This window comes from Kogia breviceps, chromosome 2, assembly GCF_026419965.1.
Source record: "Kogia breviceps isolate mKogBre1 chromosome 2, mKogBre1 haplotype 1, whole genome shotgun sequence".
Classification (NCBI taxonomy): Eukaryota; Metazoa; Chordata; class Mammalia; order Artiodactyla; family Physeteridae; genus Kogia; species Kogia breviceps.
Window position 1 is genome coordinate 38,419,133 of NC_081311.1, and position 22,852 is coordinate 38,441,984.

A 22,852-nucleotide genomic window follows, 5' to 3' on the forward strand; every position below is an offset into this window, starting at 1 on the left:
GAGATTCTCAATCTCAGCACTCCTTACATTTCAGACTGGATACGTTTTTGTGGGGTTGGGACAGCAGGGTAGGGGTGGGGTCTGTGCTGTGTATTATAGAATGTTTAACAGCACCCCTGACCTACCTATTAGATACTAGTAGCACTTTCTCCCGCCCAGCTGTGACAACCAAAAACGATTCCAGACTTTGGCTAATGTCCCCTGAAGGGCTAAATTGCCCAGTTGAGAAGCACTAACCTAATCTAACCCTTAGGATTGTTGTTTTATACATATTATTGCAAATACAGAGTACGGTACCTATGAATGAATGAATGAATGAATGAATGAATGAATGAAAAGCACCCCAGAATTATTAATTCCCACAACAGATGCCATCGCTGCCCCTCGTACGTCTCCTCAGCATCCCCCTCAACTCACTGATGGCTGCTTCCCATGATCACCTGGACTCTCTGGCCTTAGGAGTATGGCTAGTCCATGAACACGGCAAACTGGAAGTTGATGCCCTTGCAAGCAGCCCTTAACCACTGAGAGGCTAGGAGTTGGTGAAATAAACACTCCAGCCTCCTAGCCCTTTACTTGAGACAGTTGTGTTCTACGCTGTCTCCCCGAATTCCCCAGTGGGCTTAGATTCCATTGCCCAGGGGGGCAGCTGGCTATATCACCCACCTCTTCCCTGTCTTCACTTTCCTAAGTGAAGATATCTCCTAATGTCACTTCCCAGACTCTTTGTACAACTTCTGTCTTGCTTGTTTTTCTATCCTTCAGTCACCTATTATATAAAAACTGTGACTTTTATTTCTGTAAATGTCCTGCTTGCTGATTCAACAGACTTCTCATGAGCACTTACCCAGGTCACAGTGTTTCCAAAAAATTTTTAAGTACTGCAAATAAGCTACTGTCCTACTCTGGGGGCTGCTGAAAATAACGATCAACACATCCCAGACGGTCTCCATGCAGGTAAAACAATGAGCCTAGGATTCTCACTTCTCACTTGGCCTAAGCCCAATCTACCCACCACGTTGCTGTCACACAGCTTCTTCTCAAATGCACATCGTATCGTGTCTGCCACGAGCCCAGCAGTCTCTATTGCTGTAAACTCAGGACCTAAAACCACACGGCACATAGTCGGTACCCGGTAATATCTGCTGAATTACTGAGTGAATGTCATTCTCATGCTTAAAATCTTTGGGTGCTTCTCCACGTCATCAGTAAAGGATAAAGATCAAACTCCTTCAAATGGTACACAAGGCAGGGCCTTCGTGACTCGGCCTCTGCTTCTCTCTCCAGCTTCATCCCTCACCACTTATTCATTCAACCTTACCCCTAAATACACACATGCCCTGTACATTTGCCATCCCATACTATTTGTAGTTCTTACAAAGGTATGTTCTTTTTAGGGCTGTGCTTTTTGCACGTGTTGCCCTCAGTTTGGGATGTCTTTTTCAGGTCTTTTGCCTGTTGACACCTCCAGGTTCTTCTTGGGGCTGCTCAACTCTGACTGGCTCGGGGTGAGGAGTGGGATAAGCCCGTCCTGATCTTTTTGGGTGAAGGTAGCCCTTCTCTGCTCCCATTACACTATTGTACTTTGGGGTTTGCTTATTAATCTGACCCACCAGAGAGAGTGCTTTGAGGTAGGGGCCATTTCTTTGATTTGGAGGTATCCCCAGTGCCTGACACATTTTGTGTGCTGAGAAGATAAATGCTTGTGCATTAATCAAAAGATTTGATTGTTCTCAGTAGTAATAATTTCAAAAAAGCTTTAGTATGTGAATTAATTAGGATTCTCCAGAGAAACAGAACCAATAGGATATATATAGATATATAGAAAGAGATTTATTCTGAGGGATTGGCTCACATGATTACAGAGGCTGAGAAGTCCCACCATCTGCTGTCTGCAAGCTGGAGGCCCAGGATAGCTGGTGGTGTAATTCCAGTCCAAACCCAAAGGCCTGAGAACCAAAAGAACCAATGGTGTAAATCCTAGTCTGAGTTCAAAGGCTTGAGAACCAAGAGTGCTAATACCCAAGGGCAGGAGAAGATAGATATCCTAGTTCAAACAGAGAGAAAATTCTTCCTTCCTCCACCTTTTGGTTCTGTTAAGGCCTTCAAAGGATTGGGTGATACCCACTCACGTTGATGGGAGAGATCTTCTTTACCCAGTCTACTGATTCAAATGTGTATCTCCTTCCCAAACGTCCTCACAGACACATTCAGAAATAATGTTTTACCACCATCTAAGCATCCCTTAGCCCACTTGAGTTGACACATAAAATTAACCATCACAGTATATAATCTTCATTCCCCTATATCAGCAACTAATTTCTACCTAGAGAGAATATTTGGTAAATCCCAGGGATTCCCTGACTGTGAACCAGAAAGACAAACCACAGGTACATGAGCCACAATTATCTAAGCCTCTTACTGTTATGGTTGAGTTGTACTAATTGTGGGAAGAAACTACTGCCTTGGCCGAGGAATAATGTGACCTGCCACCCGAGCCTGTAGAGAAGGTTCAATGTATGAATACAAACTCCTCCCACAGGTGGGAGGCTGTCACAGGAACCGAGAAAAGCTGTTTGGAAGTTGTGTTCTTCATTGAACTGAGCTCTTGCAACCTAGAAGAACATCTTCAAGATGGGATGTTTACAAATTCCACACCAGCTCTTAAATCTTAGAGCTTGTGGTTGGGACAAGAGAGCTGGTTTCATGGAAACAGAAGGTAGAAAACAAGGGCAGAAGAAGATGTACTTGTTCTGCTCTAAAGGACTAATTAATTCTACATCCAAATCCTCTTCAGAGAGAAGGATCTAGCCGGGACAAAGTGACCCCTCCTCACTGCCCTATCCCATCTTCCATACTCACCTTTCCAAAACAAAGCTGGTTGAAAAGTCTCAGCGTTGTTTTCCATTCTAAAACAACGCTGAGGGCTTCCCTGGCGGCGCAGTGGTTGAGAGTCCGCCCGCCGATGCAGGGGACGCGGGTTCGTGCCCCGGTCCGGGAAGATCCCACATGCCGCGGAGCGGCTGGGCCCGTGAGCCATGGCCGCTGGGCCTGCGCGTCCGGAGCCTGTGCTCCACAACGGGAGAGGCCACAACAGTGAGAGGCCCGCGTACCGCAAAAATAAAATAAAAAATAAAATAAAACAACGCTGAGACTTGAATAAAATCTAATCATGTGAGGAAAAAATCGTAATGGCAATGAAGAACATAATGAAAGGGGAGTTTTCATAATATTGATTCAATCATGCAACCAGCAAGCACAGAGTGTCTACTTACGTACGCGTCTCATACAATCACGAGGGGCTTCTTTGTTCCTGAAAATGATATTTATAAGGTGCATATGCCCACCAAAGCAAAGTGCAGGAGTCAAATGCTGAACACGGTCTCTGAAAAGTAATAGACATGCACATGACACAAAATCTCCTGAATCCTGTCAGTGGGATGATTTAGGTTTCTGCTGCTGAGCTAAGAATCAACCAAAATTTATTTTCAACAAAGTAGGAGGCATAGGTCTTCTACCTGGACCGCCTGCAACTTTTCTTTATTCCCAACTTCCTAACCTTTGAATATCCTATTGACACCCTGTTTATTTCACAAAAAGAGACCTTCTACCACTACGTAATGCCCCCAGTTCTCCAAGCCCTTCACTCATTGGACTGTCTGTAACCCCTTATGGAAACCTGAATGAAATATGAATGCTGTCTTTTTCTTCCTCTGTTTCCACTTGACAATACATGATAACATATGCCATCCCAACTACACTTCAGCAGTATGATCTAAATAGCACAGGGGAGTCACCTTAACTCAACAGACAGTTATTTATGATGAGATTCCAGGAGCTGGTCCATTCAAGACCATGAAAATTCCATGTGGAAATAAATGCAGAGACTGGAACTTCCTCAGAAAAAAATCATAGAACCACCAAATGCCCAAGATGGAAGAAATCCACAGATACCACAAAACCAGCTAACTCCCTTGATGGTTGAAGATATCAATATTTCCCTAAAAGCCAGGGAAGATATTTGAGATGTTCAAGTCCCAATAATAGGGCAGATGAGCCACACCAGGACTCAAGTTTCCTGACCCTCACACCATGCTCCCCAGTACCTGTCATCAAGTCTTCCCATTACTAAATCCCTCAGTCTCCTGAACAAGCTGGCCTGGCATTGGTGGCTCCAGACATTGCCAACATGTTTTAACCAACAGATAAGAAGATCTCCGGGAAGAGTTCGATGTCCTTTTCCTTGCAAGTACTAAAGCATCCCTTGTTACTTTCCTACAATAAATCCATGTGGGCTTTATCAGGATACTCACAAAGTTTTTATCCAGGACCTTATGGATACTGAATGAATTAATTAGGGACAGAGTAGAGACTAGATCCTGACTCTCTGTATAGCATAGATTCTACTCTTTTGAAGTTTCCCATACCCCAGTGTTCTGGCAGAGAGATCTCAAAGAGGAAGTGATGCACTTCCACATTCAAGATTCAAACCCATCATTCTGAAGCCAACATGCTATATATTACCTCTCCTACATGTCTAACATTAGCCAAGACAAGTTCCTTCAGCTGGAACCTTCCTGGAACCAACTTTTCCTGCTAAAGACAAACATTAATCTAGCTAAAGTAACTGCTACTGCTGTTATAAAAATACATTATTACTTGTAGGGCTCCACAGAATAAGAGGTCATTCTTTTTTTAATGTGCTTTAGTAACAAGAATGTATAAATGTCATTTTTATTTTGACAGTATTTCAGAGGAAGGCATTAACGCCACATTCTATCTAAACAGGTTTTTATGATACCAAAGACCAGTGCCTTTTCCTACTGGATTCTCGTGATGGACAAAAGGCTCCAAAATGGTTTTAAAAAATAATGCAACCATGACCCTCAAGGAAAAAATTCCAATTCTGACAGAAAACTATAGGGTAAGGAACTTGGCAAAACTGCATGAACAACACGAGTGATTTAAGCTTGGTCTTACTTTACTTAACTCATGTTTCTGACACTCTCCTTCTCAAACAAACTCCATCCCTGACTAATAATCTCAAATTCTATGTGGTTTTCTTACTTTCAGGTATGTCAGGCCTCGTAGGTGATGAACAGTCCAGCCTTTACACAGTTCAGCAGGTGAATTTAGACAAATGATACACCCAGAAAGACGGTCCCTTCACCAAAAAGAGGAAAAGAGGAAATGAAGAAATGCTCTACTTATCTTGTGCCGGTAAAGAGAGTATCAATTAGCACAGCCTATTTAGAAAGTACATTGGTGAAACCAGGTCAGAGCTGAAAGATTTTCAAACCTTTTGACAGTCAATCCTGGAAATAACTCCTAGAAAAATAATGTGAGTAAAATGTCCATTGCAATGTTAACCAGAATGAGAAGTGGGTAGGAGGGGGTAGTTTTTATGCATGAGAAAATGAAGATGTCCATTGCGGTGTTGACTAAAACAAGAGAAGGGTTGTGAGAGAAAAACTGGGGAAAAACCCCTTCATGTCTCAACAATAGAGATATAATTATAATAAAACATAGTGTCCATTGGATTAAATATATAAATTTAATCAAATATACATTTGATTAAATATATAAATATAAACAATAATTATGAAACCTGCATAGAAACCTAGAAAACTATTTTGAATGAAATATTAGAGAATACAAAGTAGTATCATCTTAGTTTGGGCTGCTATAACAAAATACTGCAGACTGGGTAGCTTTTCACAAGAGAAATTTATTTCTTACAGTTCTGGAGTCTGGGAAGCCCAAGATCCAGACGCTAGATCCAGGTCTCGTTCTGGTGAGGGCCCTCTTTTTCATTCACTGGTGGCACCTTCTCATTGTGTCCTCACATGGTGGAAGAGCTTAGGGATCTATCTGGAGCCTCTGTTATAAGGTCATTCATGGGGACTCCACCCTTATGACTTAAGCACCTCACAAAGGCCTACTTCCTAATACCATAACATCAGGCTTTAGAATTTCAAACATATGAATTTTGAGGAGACACAAACATTCAGACCATGCAAGTATGGATATTTCAATTACAGTAATTTGAGAAGAACACCATTGCCCTGCTTACAAGCCTTCACTGACTCCCCACTGCCATCAGGTTTTAGCACAGCCTCCTTAAAATGGCCATCAGGTCCTATTTTGTTTGGTCACCCCACTCCCTAACTGTCCCGGCTCTGACTATTTAGAGACCTTAGAAATTGCCGGGCTTCCCTCATGGCACAGTGGTTAAGAATCCGCCTGCCAATGCAGGGGACACGGGTTTGATCCCTGGTCCAGGAAGATCCCACATGCCACAGAGCAGCTGGGACTGTGTGCCACAGCTGCTGAGCCTGCGCTCTAGGGCCGGCAAGCCACAACTGCTGAAGCTCGCATGCCTGGAGCCCACGCTACTCAACAAGAGAAGCCACTGCAATAAGAAGCCCATGTACTGCAGTGAAGAGTAACCCCCACTTGCTGCAACTAGAGAAAGCCCACGCCCAGCAACAAAGACCCAACTCAGCCAAAAATAAATAAATAAAGCCCCAAAAAAAAGTAAAGGGAAAAATGCTTTTAAAAAAAAAAAAAAGAAAGAAAAAGAAAGAAATTGCCCAAACATGTCACCCTTCAGCAGTCAGCTGAGGCATCACTTCTCTGAGTTTTCCATGACCTTCTTTACAACACGACTCCTCTTCTCAGCATTTTCACACTGCACTGAAATTGCCTGTGTACTTTTCAGTTGCCCCAAGAAGACAGAGAGCTTCTTTTGAACTGAGATCTTGTTTACTTTACTCATAGCCCTATCCTCACCTAGTGTCTGGCATACAGAGGGGCTCAACAGATGTGCACCGGATGAATGGATAAATAAAAGAATGATCAGTGAGCGAATCAGCAAAGAAATCAATCAATAAATAGCGTTGCTACTGGCCATGCTGCTGTCTTATTTGCATGAGTAATGGAATACATGCACATGCTTATGCAGTGCAGTGAACAGTGATAAGAAGGAAAGATGAAATGTGAAAGACTGGCATTGGGGTAGTCGAGCCTCTCTTCTTCAAAATTGTCTTTAATATGGTGGGAGGTTTGGGGAGGTAACAGCTTTATTGATATATAACTCACATACCATACAACTTGCTCATTTAAAGTATAATAAACAATAGTTTTTAATATATTAACAGAGTTGTGAAAACATCACCACAATTAACTTCAGAACATTTTTCATTACCACGAAAAGGGACTATAAACTTTTTGACTATCACCTGCCCCACCTATCCCCCCTTACTCCCCAGCCACAGGCAACCGCTCCTCTACTTTCTATCTCTATAAATTTATCTATTCTGGACTTTTCATGTAAATGAACTCATATAATTTGTGGCCTTACATGTCTGGTTTCTTTCACTTAGCATAATGTTTTCAAGTTTCATCCATGTTGTATCATGTATCAGTACCTCATTCATTTTTATGCCTAAATAATATTTCATTGTATGGATATACCATAATTTGTTCATCATTCATCAGTTAATGGATATTTGGGTCGTTTCCACCTTTTGACTATTAGGAAAAATGCTGCTATGAACATTTGTATACAAGTTTTTCAGTGGACATAATAGTTTTATTTCTCTTGACCAATATACCAAAGAGCAGAACGGCTGGGTCCTGTGTTAATTCTATGTTTAAATTTTGAGGAACCACAAGGACGTTTCCCATCTTGGCTGTACCATTTTACATACACCCCAACAGTGTATGAAGGTTCTGATTTCTCCATATCCTTGCCAACATTTATTATTTTGTGGGCTTTTTGACTATAGCCATCCTAGTGGGTACAAAATGGCACTGTAGCTTTGATTTGTATTTCTCTGAAAACTAATAACATTGAGCATCTTTTAATGTGCTTATTGGCCATTTGTATATTTGCTCCTATGTTAAAAAGTGTTTAGGGGCTTCCCTGGTGGCGCAGTGGTTGAGAATCCGCCTGCCGATGCAGGAGACACGGGTTCGTGCCCTGGTCCGGGAAGATCCCACATGCCGCGGAGCAACTAAGCCTGTGAGCCATGGCCGCTAGGCCTGCGCGTCCGGAGCCTGTGCTCCGCAACGGGAGAGGCCACAATAGTGAGAGGCCCGCATACCGCAAAAAAAAAAAAAAAAAAAAAAAAAAGTGTTTAGAATGAAAAAGAAAAAGTTTCCTTCTAATAAAAATGAAGTGCACTGAAGATTTCTCTTAGCCTGTGGTAATAAACACCAAAAGAGAAAAGCACAAAAAAGATTCCTTAATGACTCACAAGAAAGAAAGATATCACAAGACTGCCTTTGGGGATGAGTGAGGACTTCAGCCCCAGGGTCAGATGGCAAGGCTTCAGTCCTGATTCTGGGCAAGTTACCCAGCTCTCTGAGTCCTGGTTTCCACAGCTATGAAATGGAATGCTAATAATACCTACATCATAGGGCCGGTGACATAACTAAACAAATGTACATAGACCCTAGCACAGAGTAAGCACTCAATAAATGCTTGGTGTAAGAAACAAGGTTAATTAAAATTAACCAGTTTTTTTTTTTTTTTTAACTCTAGGATTTCTAGAAGGCTTTATTATGCAAATATGCATTAAGACTCTCAGAGAAGAATTTTGTTTCCCAAGTGTAATTGACCATGGAACCCCTTTTTCATAGGTCATGTGGCAGGCCAAGTGGTCCAGTAACTCACTTGGGGGAATGCTAATCTATCCTCTCTCACTTTACCCACCGGGAAGCTGAGGCCCTCCAAGGAGCTGGCCCAGGACACATGGCTACTTGATCACAAATCCAAATGGAGAAGCCAAGTCCCCTGCTCCTCCCATCCTTTAGTGAGACTCCTTCCATGAACCCATCACCTTGAGAGTGAGGAAAGAAAGAGAAGTCTGATGTCTGCCCACCCCACACTCTACCTGTAAGTTCCATCAAGCTCAGCCCTCACCCTCTCAGGCCCATTGCTACCTTTTCATGGGCTGAAGCAAGAGTACAACAGAGAGCCACATATCCCATGTCTAAGTACATAACAGGTATAAGTGAACATAACAAATGGCTGAAGAAAATATGTTCTAACCCCCTGCCTCAGCAAATAGACCTTCATAATGACCTGGAAGGCCAAGTTCAAATTTCAAACCCCTCAGAGTTCCTCAGTGAACATGAGGGGAAGGAGGCCCCTAGCCCAAGGCCATACTCCATCTTTTCCAACCCCCAGCTCTGTCCCACACTGTGAGGGGCCTTGTTCACATGTATACAGACCCCTAGAACCATATGTCCAAGCTTCACCCAGAGCCCCCTGCCTTAGCTGCCTCTTGACACCCCTCAGAACTCAGGGGGTATACCAACAGCATGATGGACCCTCAGGATGTCAGACCCAGAGGAGAAGCCTGGGTGCGGAAGTGGGTTTGGGGCTGTTTGGGCAGGAATTGGGGGTTCCGGCACCTGAAGTATGGAGGGGCATGGGCTCTGAGTGGCATGGAGGTCCTCAGCCCTGCAGAATCTCTGCCCTGTGTGGAGAGGTGGATGGGAAGAGGCCAGTGCCGGTGGAGCCCAGGTGAGGGCAGTGTGCTCGCTCCACCCTACTGAATGTCACCAGGATTGTTTCAGAGAAGATGCCTGAAAAGAACCCCCTGAGAACATGAGCGTGCCTCTCCCCTCCCTGAAACCTGGAAGTAGCCCTCCAGCCCCATCGAGGACGGCCGTCTCACAGATTCCTGAGCAGTGACACCGGGAATTGTCCACATGACACACTGAGGCAACAGAAAGGGCACAGCAAGGTGGCCTGGGGAGCCCTTTCTCAGCCCTCCCCTTAGGGGGCAGGTAGGTTTGGTAGATTAAAGAAGATCGGTAAAAACTATCAAGAGAGGGGCTTCCCTGGTGGTGCAGTGGTTGAGAATCCGCCTGCCGATGCAGGGGACACGGGTTCGTGCCCCGGTCCGGGAAGATCCCACATGCCGTGGAGCGGCTGGGCCTGTGCGCCATGGCCGCTGAGGCTGCGTTTCCGGAGCCTGTGCTCCGCAACGGGAGAGGCCACAACAGTGAGAGGCCTGAGTACCGCAAAAAAAAAAAAAAAAACTGGAAGGAGACTCAAGGCTCACATTAGCTCTGGATGGTTTGCTCCATGTACATAATAAGAACTTTATGGTAGCAAGCAGATTGTACATTATCATTAGCATGCGTTCAGCCTGCTTTATGGCTCCTCAGCTAGTTGAAAACATATTTTTAGTTCTAATATCAAAACCTGTCAGAATTTGTTTTGCCAAAACTAACAGAATGATACAGGTCAGATCAATTATTATGAAAAATTCAATTAAGAAAGTGCCATATGTGGCACTATAAAAAAGGCTGCAACTGCACATATGGCTGGAAAGAAGGGATGGCACCAACGCCATCCTGCCCTTCAGTCCTTGTCACGGTGGCCATATCAGAAAGGGAAACACCCTCCACCTTCTCCATGCCAGGCTCACACTCCCTTCTGTCCCCCAAAACCTCCTGCTCTCTTCCATCACCCCAAACCAGGGCACCTGGCAACGCGTTTAATTGTGTTGTGTCTGCAGAGGATTTGGTGAACAGGGCTTTTGGTATCCCAGAGCACTGAAAATTTTAAACAGGAGACAAGGAAACATTTAGACAATTAAATATAATTATTTATATTTGGATATAATTAAATATATCCAAGTTTACCTGGATGCCCTAACTCTCACCTGCTGCGTAAGTGGTCAGGGGTTAGGGAACCAGCTCTGGGATCCAACATGCTGGATTTCGGTCCCTTTACTACTTCCTGTGATGATGAGGAATTTACTTAATCCCTCTAAGCCTCCGTTCTCTTATCTAAAGATAGGGATAATAACATCAGCTCCCTCTTGTATCTGTTGAGCAAACTAAATGAGATAATGCATGTTAAAGTACTTAGCATGGTGCCTGGCAAACAGCAAAAACTCAGTCCATATTAGTTATTATCTTTAGTTTTCTGTCATTGACAGACAACAGGTGTGGTGGAAAGGCTTACAGTTTAAGGCAGGAAATCTGGACCTGCCACGAGTTCTAAGACTTTGGGGTAGTCAGCTCACCTCTCTGGACCTCCATTTCCTCATCAACAAATGGGGAATAATTGTACCCATCCGGCAGAGTTGTTTCAGGCTTCAGTGGAATACTGCATGGGGAAAGTGTTTGCAAACTAATACATGATATGCAAGCATAATTTAATGTAATCATCTCCAAGCCAGCCCTGAGCCTCTGGAAGCACTGGGCAGAGGTCATCTATGTGAGTTTGTTCAGCAAATGGACTGTCCAGGCAGTTGAGTAATACCTAAAAGCATCCTAAGAGTCTAACGATGCAAACCAAAAATGAGGCACAGAAACGTGGAAGCCTGAACTCAGAAGGGTCCGAGATACGCAGCAGAGCCCTGTTCAGAGAGGAATTGCCTGACTTACTGTACTTAATAGCTTAGCATCTTTCAAATAGATTAGGTGTAATTTTTTTAAAGCCCCCAAATTGACATGCAGTAGCATGGCTTCCTGTCAAGTCTACAATGGTTCTGTCCTTGAAGTCATAACCCAAGAGATAAACCAGTGTGGGGTTCCTGAGACGCACCACGATGGCAGCCGTTCTTGCGCTGGCCAGACCTGGCCTCAGAGTTTTACTGATTGAGGCAGCCAGTGATCGGACCACTTGGCTCAGACTGTGGAATTTTTCAACCTTCTGGTCCGCAGCTCTTGGCTAACAACGATGCTGTCTGCGGGCCCTTCCAGCCTGGTCGTTCTCCAAGGCAAAGTGAACTGATTATTTACACGCAACTCTTCTTTCCTAGCCTCTGGGGCCCCGGGTGTGTTCTGCGTTTTTTTTAGCCCGAGTCTCTTACTTTAGGAAAACCTCGGGGACATACAACACAGGACAATGGAAATCTCCCTCCTCAGGTGAAGGAAGAGGGAGGGCGGCGTCAAGGTTGCGCCCGAGCGGTTCTGAGGCCTCGCAGTTTGGGGAAGCGGCAGCTTGCAGAGCTCAGGGGAGCCGCTGCAGGCAGGAGGTGGCCTCGGCCGCCAGGGGAGACTCAGCGTCAGCAGGCCACGGGGCCAGCAGGGTCCTGCTCCTCTGGTGTCCCGAAGGGGCTGCAGGCAGTGTCACCTGGAGCAGGAGACGCGACCCCCCGCGGATGGAGACCAGGCACTGCCGGGGTGGCGCTGGAGTCCAGCCTCGCCACCACGCTCTGGTCTCCACCTCGGTTTCCTTTTAGCTGTGGCTAAAGACACAAAACCACGATTCAAACGAAAAACCCCCCACCTCACATGCGTAATTTCGACATTTTTATTCAACGTGGGGGGATGGGGGGACCGTAGCTTAGCAGGCGCATCCCTTGAGCCTCCTCTGCCCTCCCTGCTCCCTCCTCTGGGCCCTTTCCTCCCCGCCTGCACCCTGGAAGCTGCTTCCTTCCTTCCTCCTTTCTGGCCTCTTGCTGCGCTCTCTGCTTTCCTGTCTCAGACCCTTTGCCTCGAAATCTCTCCTCTCTGCTCCCCACCCTGCTACCCCCTCCCCCCTGCTCCCCCCTCCCCTCTGCTCCCCCCTCCCCCCTGCTCCCCCCTCCTTGCTCCCCCCTCCCTGCTCGCCCCCCCCCCCCCGCTACCCACTCCCTGCTACCCCCTCCCTGCTCCCCGCCTCCCCCCTGCTCCCCCCTCCCTGCTCCCCAACTTTGCTCACCCCTCTGCCCGCCACCCCCTCTTCTCTGCTCTACCCCCTCTCTCAGTCCCCCCATTCTCTCTCCTGCTCTTCTAGTCTAGCTTTCCTGTCCCCAGCGCATCTCTTCAAAATGCCCTGATGGGGACTTTCTGATTTCTCTGTTTCTAGCTTCTAGGACTTTATAAACATAGTATAATCTTATACGTAGCTGTCAAAAGGCCTTGATGCCGGTGGAGAAAGTATACGGGCGGGGACGTGGTGGTTCGAGTTTAAATAAGGAAAATAAGTGTAATGATAAAACAATTGTATTTAAATTTTCTAAGAATACAGACTTCTTCTCATATTTCTCCGTAGTCTCTGTAGAGCCTAGCATTGTGCCTAACACAAAAAAAAATACTAAGTAAATATTGGTGGAATAAGTCAATGAGTTAATTGAATGAACAAATACTGAAACAAAATGTGGTTTTATTTTGTTTGAGCACATGCAGCCACACCAGGGAGCAGACATGCCCCTCTTTAGAGAATCTTGAAAATCCTCTAGTGAAAGGACATATTCACTAACAATTAGCAGAAGCATTATTAAAATGTAAATGCTGCTGCTAAGGTTTGCCCTCTTCCATGGGCTAACATTTCCCTTGTTTACATTACTAATTTTCTTGGCAAACCCTCTTTTATAAATACAAGTAGAATCCCGCTCCACAAGTTCTGTACACAAGACCGCGGACTCTGCACACGGCCCATGGTGACACTGGACTACCTTCTCCATCCTCTCTGCACCCACCTGGTTCATCTGCTAGACTGATCTATCCTTTCAACAAATATTTGTTTTATACCTTTTTTTGTGCCAACCTTTATGCTGTGTGCTTTGCACGTACCATCTCATTGAATCCACCCCATGCTCTGAAGAAGGTACAGCTCTTATCTCTACTTTTCAGATGAGAAAACCGAGGCTAAAGCTGGTCAAGTAGGTTCACCAGTGGTCCGGTTTGCCCAACTCTGAGGGAGTTCCCAGGAGAAGGGACTTGCAGTTTTTCCTACCAGGACAGTCTGAGGAAAGCTCTCCCAGTTTGCTTGGGGCTGTGGAGTTTCCCAGGACATGGGACTTTCAGTGCTAAAATGGGAAAGTCCCATGCAAACTGGATGAGTTGGACACCTGACCCTAGTCATGTGCTCAAGGTCACACAGCTGGTAAACAGTAGAGTGGGATTCAAAGCCCCACTTTTACCTACCCTGTTTCATCTAGCCAACCTCTAACCTTACAGTTCTGGCTGCTTCTAAGACATCTCGCAGTCACCTCACACCCCAAATATCACCCTCCAAAAATCTCTCTTCCCCTAAAACCAACTGTGCTGATTCCAACTCTACTGAAGTTACCTAAAAGCATCCCAAGAGTCACTTTCAGTTCTCCCAAATCCTTCTCCCTTGCTGCTCCCTTCACCACCACCCTGATCATGTCTTCAGGCCCTGAATTCCTGGAGCCACCAAGTGTCCACCCTGCAGAGCACCCTGAGATGCCTTCTCTAGAACGTACACCTGAAAGAGAATTCATGGGACAGCCTTGTACTGGACGTGTTAAAAAGCTAAGACAAAGAGAATGAAAGGACAGAGCCCAGTCCAGCACCACATCTTCCTAACCTGCGGCCAGCATGCTTTCCAAAGCACCTCACCTTGCCTCTCCTGTGCTTCCCCTGGGCCTCAGAGCAAGTCCAAACTCCGCCTCTGGAACATTCCAACCCTCCCACCCTCCCTGCAAATCTGTCACATACCCTCTCTGCTCAGCTAGGTTGTTCTGGTCCTCGCAGCCCTCTGATCACCTTCACATACTCTCCTCTGCTCTTGTCTGCCCTGCCCTCTCTCCATCACTGAGACGGTCTTTATTGAGCACCCACTATGGGCAAAGCCTCATACCGGGAAACATATCCAGGAGAAGACACAGCCCCCAAAACAAGTGGCTTTCCAGCTCCCTCACATTCCACCTCCTCCAGACCCCCTTTTTCATCATTTTCCAGAACATACATTGTCTATACCATGACTTTTGGCATTTAAGCTTTCCAATCTCATTTTCTGTCTGCTCCATGTAGACGGCTCTTGATTTCTTAATAAGATTGACCATAGTGGTACTGAAAAGCCTTTCTTCCTGTTCCCCACAACACATCTGGCCTTCTGCTGGGCATATACTTGAGAATGACTTGTTGAGCTGAATTAAGTTGGTCACAACAGATTTTCTGTCACAGACAATCCTATGCAGCAATTTTTTTCCTCTGATTCTGGTTTACACAGCAGTCATTCTGCCAAAGAAAACCTCGACTGGATACTCTTTGCACCGCGGTCCAGGAGGGAAAGAACTGACATCCAACTGACCCACTAACATTGCTTTATTCCACCGCCACTGGGGAGAAACCCACCTCCCTTTCATGCTCTCCCTCCTCCCCCAGACGGCTCAAAGAACCTAATCATCATCTTTTGAATCCTCCTTGTCACCCTCCACCCCCTCAGCAAATGCACATACCACCTCAAATACTGAACCACAACTCAGATTTTTTAAGTTCAAGAGTTAAGAAGAACTAGCAACTGACTCATTTCTCGTTGATTCAAAGAGCTGCGGGTTCTCTAGAGCTGCCGTGACACCCCTTATGTGGGCCTGTTCCCCAAGCCAGGGCAGTCCAAGGGGATTCCTACTTCCCTAACCAAACTGAACGGAGGACCATCAGTTACACGGCCTTGATGTGTGACCTTGAGCCAGTAAGTCATTTTACTGCTCTGGGCTCAGGATCCTGCAGTTACAAAGTGAGGGACTGCTTCTCCACAGGTTCTCCACGGACCCCTGAGCACGCACATTCCCTGACTCGAATTTCTTTCTCTCTCCTGGGCTCCCTCCCCAGCACAACTTGCTCAGAAAACAACACCGGCCCCAATAAGTCCTCTGCCACCCGCTCAGCTCTTCCGTTGCCAGGATAAAAGGTGGAAGGATGCTTCCTTTTTATTAAGTTCCAGGCTGAGAAAAGCTCGTGAAACCTGCTAGTTCACGCAAGATGGAAAGACACTCCCAGTAAAAGGGCAAACAAGCCCCAGGGGCTCTCAGCTGTCCTGTGAAGATAAAACTACTCCAAACACTTTGGATGTTTGATTTCAGGCAGCTCCTACTGATCCTCAAGCCATATATCATCTCAGAGTAGAGCAGTAAGTAGATAATGAGGGGCCTCTAAAAGGCAATGCTCGTTTTGGTATTCTGTGGATTCCTCCCTCGGATGACACACAGGTATGGCACACAGGTTCCCATTGGCCTTTCCTTGGAGAATTCACTTTCAGAGGAGGAGAAAATGCTGTTTTAAGCACAATTGCCTTCTAAGGAGAGTGGCTCTTAATAAATAGGAAACCCTTTGGGTCCAAGGAGTACCTTGATGGGTTTGAATATGAAAAATGGGCTGGGACAAAAGTGTGGGAAGAGAGCTTGGGGCAGAGCTGAATTGCTCTGCGTAACTAATAAGAAGAATTGGAAATTGTGAAGAGAACCCAGGAAGGAGGGGATGAGAAAAAGAGAGAGGTCATCAGAATGGGTAAGTCTGGAGCTCTCTGTGGGTGGAAAGGCCAGTCAAAAAAATCCCAAGGTGTCCAGAACTTGGATGTCTTATTTCCAGTATGTAGTTGTAACCTGTTGTGATAAAAAAACAAAAAACAAAAAACAAAAAATACCTATCTTCCTCTCATGTCGGCTGTAAAATCTCCTCTACAAACTCCTTGTGTGAATGGGGTTTTTTGTTTATTTGTTTGTGTTGGTAGAACTCAGGGATGAGATTCAAGTTCAGGTGTGAGTCAAATATGAAACAGAATAACAGAAAGATCAGAGCCAAGAAATAAGATAGAAGGAGTTAGAAGCCAGGGGTAAGTAGAAGAAAATAACCCCCAAAGAATCTAGAGAAATCACTGGACATTCACAGTGCATTGGATTGGCAATTCAAGCTCATCTTTTCTAGATATCGATGGGAAGGAAGAGTCCACGCATGTGATTGGGGGCAGGGGAGGGGTGGACACATGTGCGCATAGGACTGGAGAAAAATGAAAAGACTGAGAGGGAACGTTTGACCAGGTCTGGGCTCAGACCAGGGAAGCCCGGCTAACAATGACCTGCACCCCCACCCCCGGAATCTGAGGGCTCTTCCCGGAAGAAGCTGAGCAGGTAGAGTCTTGGCTGTTGGTTGGGAAATGAAAGGTTATCATCAGGAGAAGAGGCAGCTGCTGGCTGCGAGGGGGTGTGGATGTGCACGTCCAGTGCTCTCTACGGTGAGGGAAACTGACCAGGAGAGTTTGAGCAGATGAGGGATGAATTTCTCTTGATGGTTCAATGCTTTTACATTGAATATTTGGAAACGTCTAAAAACCATGGCGCCTCAAGGTGGAAGACAGCTTTCCCTTATAAATACAGCCCCTGTGAAAGCTATTAGAGTATGTGAATTATACATTAGGAAAAACTGCACCAAGAAAGGGAGAGAGCAAGGTTGGATGGTGGGAAAGAACCAAATTCCTGTCACCCAAAATATAATCCCATAGAAAAATGGATGCTAGCCATGGAAATAGACCCTTCGATAGATTGTAATCTGGAAAGAAAAGCGAACGAGGAGGAGTCCAGCACAACCTCAGACATACCCCTCTGGGCTCCTTGGCTTCCACCTTTCCATGTTTTGTGAATTCAGTTTCATTCATTTTTTTCCATGTATATTTACTGAACACCCAATACAAGTCAGGCACTTTTCTCGATGCTAAGGATACAGAGATGAAACAGACAAAGCCCTGCTCCTGTAGACTTAAGTCAGACAATAAACAAGGGAAAGTACATGAATGAATGAGATCATTTTAGATACCGCTAGCCTGTGAGTGAACTAAAGCGCAGAACAGTGATAGAGAATGACGTGGTATAAGGACTTCTTTAGAGAGAAGCCTTTCTGAGGAAAGCTTTGAGCTAAAATATGGGCAATGAGAAGGAGCCAGCCTTGAGAAGATGCTGGACAAAGGCATCCTGAGCAGTGGGAAGGGAGTGCAAAGGGCCTGGGGAGAGCAGAAGGGCCGACGGGCCTGGAGCTGGAGGAGCATGTCTGGAGATGGGGGGGAGACGGGCAGGCAGGAAGCCCAGGGGCAGGTCCTGCGGGCCCTTGAAAGCCACAATGAGGAAAGTCAAAGTGGGCAGCCATGTGGTACACTGTTGTGGAGAGGAGCCTCTTTCCTGAGCTGGGAGGCCATTTCTCCAAGGAGAGAAACATGGAGTGAGCAAGCTCAGCCCACAGGGAGACAGCTCCAGGAGTGGTGCTTACAGCGAAGAGCCACCAGATGGCTCCGTGAGAAGACTGCCCAGCGCCTTCTCCTGCCGTTGCTGACGCCTTTCCTGTCTAAGGTAGAAAAGCACTTTTTCCCACCAAGCAAAAGCTTCCTTAACAAACAGTCACTTTGCTTTTTTTTTTTTTTTTTTTTCTTTTTTAAACAAAAGGAACGAATAGCAACCAGTACAATAGCGTGGTCCGGGTGATTTTGCATCTTTGCATCCTACTGGCTGAAAGAGGCAACTCATACTGCCCAGGGGGCTCCTCAATGATTCATTCCCAAGCTCCCACTTTTTCAAAGCACTGTGCCCACCCCAGCTGGTTAGGTCGCTTTCCATTGCAGAGAGACAACCCTAGAAATAAAGGAATGCCGGTAGCCCAGGCTGCAGGCCAAACTCCAACTCTTCAAGAAGCAGCTTTGCCCAGGCAGTAATGGTTCTAGGACTTAAGGACCTCGGGTGATGGCGTGTAAGAGAATGTGGGGCTGGAGGAGACAGGGGAGCAGAATGAAAAGGACAGGCAGGATATTTGTGATTTTCACCAAGATTTCCTTGCAATGGTATGCTCTTTTCAATAAAGGCAAGAATTGCTCCAAACCTCCTAACAAGCACCAGCCCTAGAAACAGAGTTGTTCTATGTGAGTGAAGAGGCGTCAGTGACCAGCGTGCAGGTGGCACCAGGAAGCGGAGGTCTGCAGGACTTATCAGTGAATCAGGTGAATCCAGCAAGGAGCCACGGGGCTCAGGAGCCTCTCAGGAGCTCTGAGGGATTGAACGGGAAAAAACAGTCAGCCTCTGGCTCTAATCTAAAGTTGACATGGGAATTCTTACCCAATGAAATTCTTTTTTTTTTTTTTTTCCTCCATCTTTTGGAACTAGCCTGTCCCTCCCTTGAATTCCAGTGGTGCTTGATACATATTATAGTAGTGTTTGACCTATTCAATAGATGGGGAGCTCCCTGAGTCCGGCCCACGTGTCATCCACATTTGTGTCCCCTAGCACCTCCCACAGAGACTGGGAGACAGATAGATATAGATATTGATATAGATATAGATAGAGAGAGAATTTGTTTGACAGTATTGTTCTCACCTCTGCTCTCCACTTCTCCCTGACACAGGTACACACACACACACACACACACACACACACACACACTTAAAGGATATATGTGTCATGATCTAGCAACTCATTTTCACAACTCCCACTGCAGCAAATTCAAGGTAAAGAAGTGACCCAAGCTGTATGATGACTTTTCTATCTGCCTGACCAAAAATAAAGCCAGGAAGGGCTCTTGATGAACTGCTTTCAGAGGAGAGGAAGAGAAGCCTGCTGTGCTCGCCCATCATGTTTTCATGAACAGTCACGAGTGCCTTTTCTCCAGCAACATCTGGAAGGACACTCCTCTACGTACAGCTCGCAAACTGTCACTGTTGAAGAAATGCTCTTCCTGCCCCTGCTTTGCTGGCAGTACAGGGTGTTTTGGGCAAGATTGGCACCCAAAAGAACCTTGCGTGGTGACTTGAAGAACCACAGCTGGCTAAATCTTCCTGTGGCATTGCTCTGATCACATATTCCCCAAGACACACGGCTTCCAATTGCCGACACATTCAGTCAGAATTCACCGGCCTGGAAGTCAGACCATCTCAGCTTAAACCTCCTCTTCCTCGGGAAAACTCCCCTGGATTCCCTCACACACAGTAGCACCCCCCATCACGTTTCCATGGCACTCTGAACTTCCAGCCCTTCAACACCCTGATAACTGCTTAACTGAATTTGAATTATATATTTATTTAATGTCACCAGAGCAAGACTTCTGAGCCTGGTGTGTATAGACACCAGGTCGTTTTGTTCAAGCACTCAAAGTAGTGGCTGGCACCAAGTAAGTCCTCATGAATATTTATGACTCATTCAGAGACTGGCTGACTTGATACTCTGGTCCCAACTTACCTTCGTGGCTTCATTTCCTGATTCCTCCAGACCCACACCTATGTTCCTTCTAAATCCAGTATTCCCTGACATCTCTCTTTAATTTCCTATCTCTGTGACTTTGTTCATGCAATTCCTTCTTCTTGAATAATGGATATTATTTCCATCCCATTTAAAAACAATCGGAACCAGAGAAGACAGAATATCAGAATATTTTTTACCGATATAATTTCACATAGCATAAAATTCACCAGTGATTTTTATTATATTCACAACCACCACCACTAATTCCAGAATATTTCCATCACACCAAAAATAAACCTGGTACCCTTTAGTCATCACTCCCCATTCTCCTCCTTCTCCAGCTTCTGTCAATCACTAATCCACTTTTTGTCTCAATGGATTTACCCATTCTAGATATTTCATTTAAATGAAATCATACAATATGTGGCCTTTTGTGTCCAACTTCTTTCACTTAACATAATATTTTCAGGTTTATGCATATTGTAGCATGGATGAATACTTCATTCCTCTTTATGGCAGAATAGTACATGTTCCATTGTATGACTACACTACATTTTATCTATTCACCCATCAGCTGATGAACATTTGGGTTGTTTACACTTTGGGGCTATTATGAATAATGCTGCTGTGAATACTTGTGTAAAAGCTTGTGAACATATGTTTTCAATTATCTTGAGTTTATATCTAGGAGTGGAATTGTTGGGTCATATGGTAACTCTATGTTTAACTTTGTAAGGAACTGCCAAACTGTTTTTCCAAAATGGCTGTACCACTTCATACATTCACCTGCAATGTATGAAGATTGCAATTTCTCCGCATCCTTGCCAACACATTATTGTCTGTTGTTGTTGATGATGATGATGACGATGATTGCCCAAACCAGTGGATATGAAGTAGTATCTCACTGTGCTTTTGATTTGCATTTCCCTGATGACTAACGATGTTGAGTATTTTTTCATGTGCTTATTGGCTATTTGTTTATTTTATTTGGAGAAATGTTTATTCAAGTCCTTTGCCATTGTTAATTGGGTTATTTGTGTTTTCATCGTTGAGTTGTAAGAATTCTTTATATGTTCTGGATACAAGATCCTTATCAGATCTTTGCGATATGATTTGCAAATATTTTCTACCATTCTGTGGGTTGTCTTTTTCACTTCCTTGGTAGTGCCTTTGAAGCACAAAAGTTGAGTTTTAATAAGGTCCAATTTATTCTTTGGTTTCTTGTGCTTTATAGTACCTGAGAAATCATTCTAATCCAAGGTTACAAAGATATGCATTTTAGGAGGTGTTGTTTTCTTTTAAGAGTTTTATACTTTTAGCACTTATATTTAGGTTTTTGATCAATTTTGAGTTACCTTTTGTAAATATATGGTGTGAGGTAGAGGGTCCGGATTAATTCTTTCACTTGTGGATATCCATTTGTCTCAGGACCATATTTTTAAAAGAATATTCTTTCCCTTCTAAATTATCTTGGAAAGGAGAAATGAGAAACATTTTAAAAATAATCCTGATCTAAGAGTCTGCCATGGTAAAGACAACTACCACCACAGTCTGAGGTACGGTAGTCAGGAACACCAAGATTGACTGGATTATTTTAGGCAGAACCTACTATGTAAAAATTCCATAAGCACCCTCTCATTTCACCTCTTCCTATATATACCAGTGGTTCTTAACCTTGTTTAGGATAAATAATCCAATGAAATTGTGGACTGTTGCATACACATAATGTTCTGCTTTAAATATTAAGGAGTTCAGCCCACAAAGCCCATCCACAGATCCCAAGCAAGGAATCCCTGCTCTACTCACTTTCCCACAAAGTTCATCTACTGCTGAGGCTCTAGCCAACACCCCACAATACAGCTGACTCACTGTGTTTTTGTTTATTTGCTTGTGTGTATCCCTACCCTCTCCTTTGAACTACACATTTCCACCTAACTCCTAGATGTGTGCACCACGTCCCTGGGCATCTCAGGTTCAGCACACTCAACTCATCATCTTCCTTCCCCCAGCCCAGCTCATACCCCAGCTTCCCCTTTTCTGGTCACAGAACCATTCTTCCCATCACCCAGCCTCAAATCTCAAAGTCATCTTCATTTCTTGTTCCCCTCACCACCCCTCCTCCACCATCCAATCCGTATCCAGGTTTGCATAATTGTTCCTCCATTCGGACCACCTATCGTCCCCTGCCTGGTTGATGCAATAAATGCCTCTGGCCTTGCTTGTTTCTTTCTTTTTTTTTTCTTCCAGTTTTATTGAGATATAACTGACACACAGCACTGTGCTAAGTTCAAGGTGTGCAGCATAATGATTCGACTTACGCACATCATGAAATGATTATCACAGTAAGTTTAGTGAACATCCATCATCTCATATAGATACAAAATTAAAGAAATAGAAAAAAAAATTTTTCTTGTGACAAGAACTCAGGATTTACCCGAACAACTCTCATATATGACATATAGCAGTGTTATTTATATTAATCATGCTATACATGCTTATTTATCTTATAATTATTTTTGTTCAAAAATATGCTTCAATCCATGGTAGTCCTTTGTCGCTCCAGTCAACAATGATTGGCTATGGGGCACAAGAGCTTAAATAAGTCACATGTAAGAATGACTCTCGGGCTTCACTGGTGGCGCAGTGGTTAAGAATCCGCCTGCCGATGCAGGGGACACGGGTTCGTGCCCCGGTCCAGGAAGATCCCACATGCCGCAGAGCGGCTGGGCCCGTGAGCCATGGCCGCTGAGCCTGCATGTCTGGAGCCTGTGCTCCACAACGGGAGAGGCCACAACATTGAGAGGCCCGCATACCACAAAAAAAAAAAAAAAAAAAAAAAAAAAGAATGACTCTCAGTCTTCAAGTTGGGGCTAGAATTAATAAATAGATTTTTACTCAGGTAAGAATAAAGACATAGGGACATAGAGATAGAATCC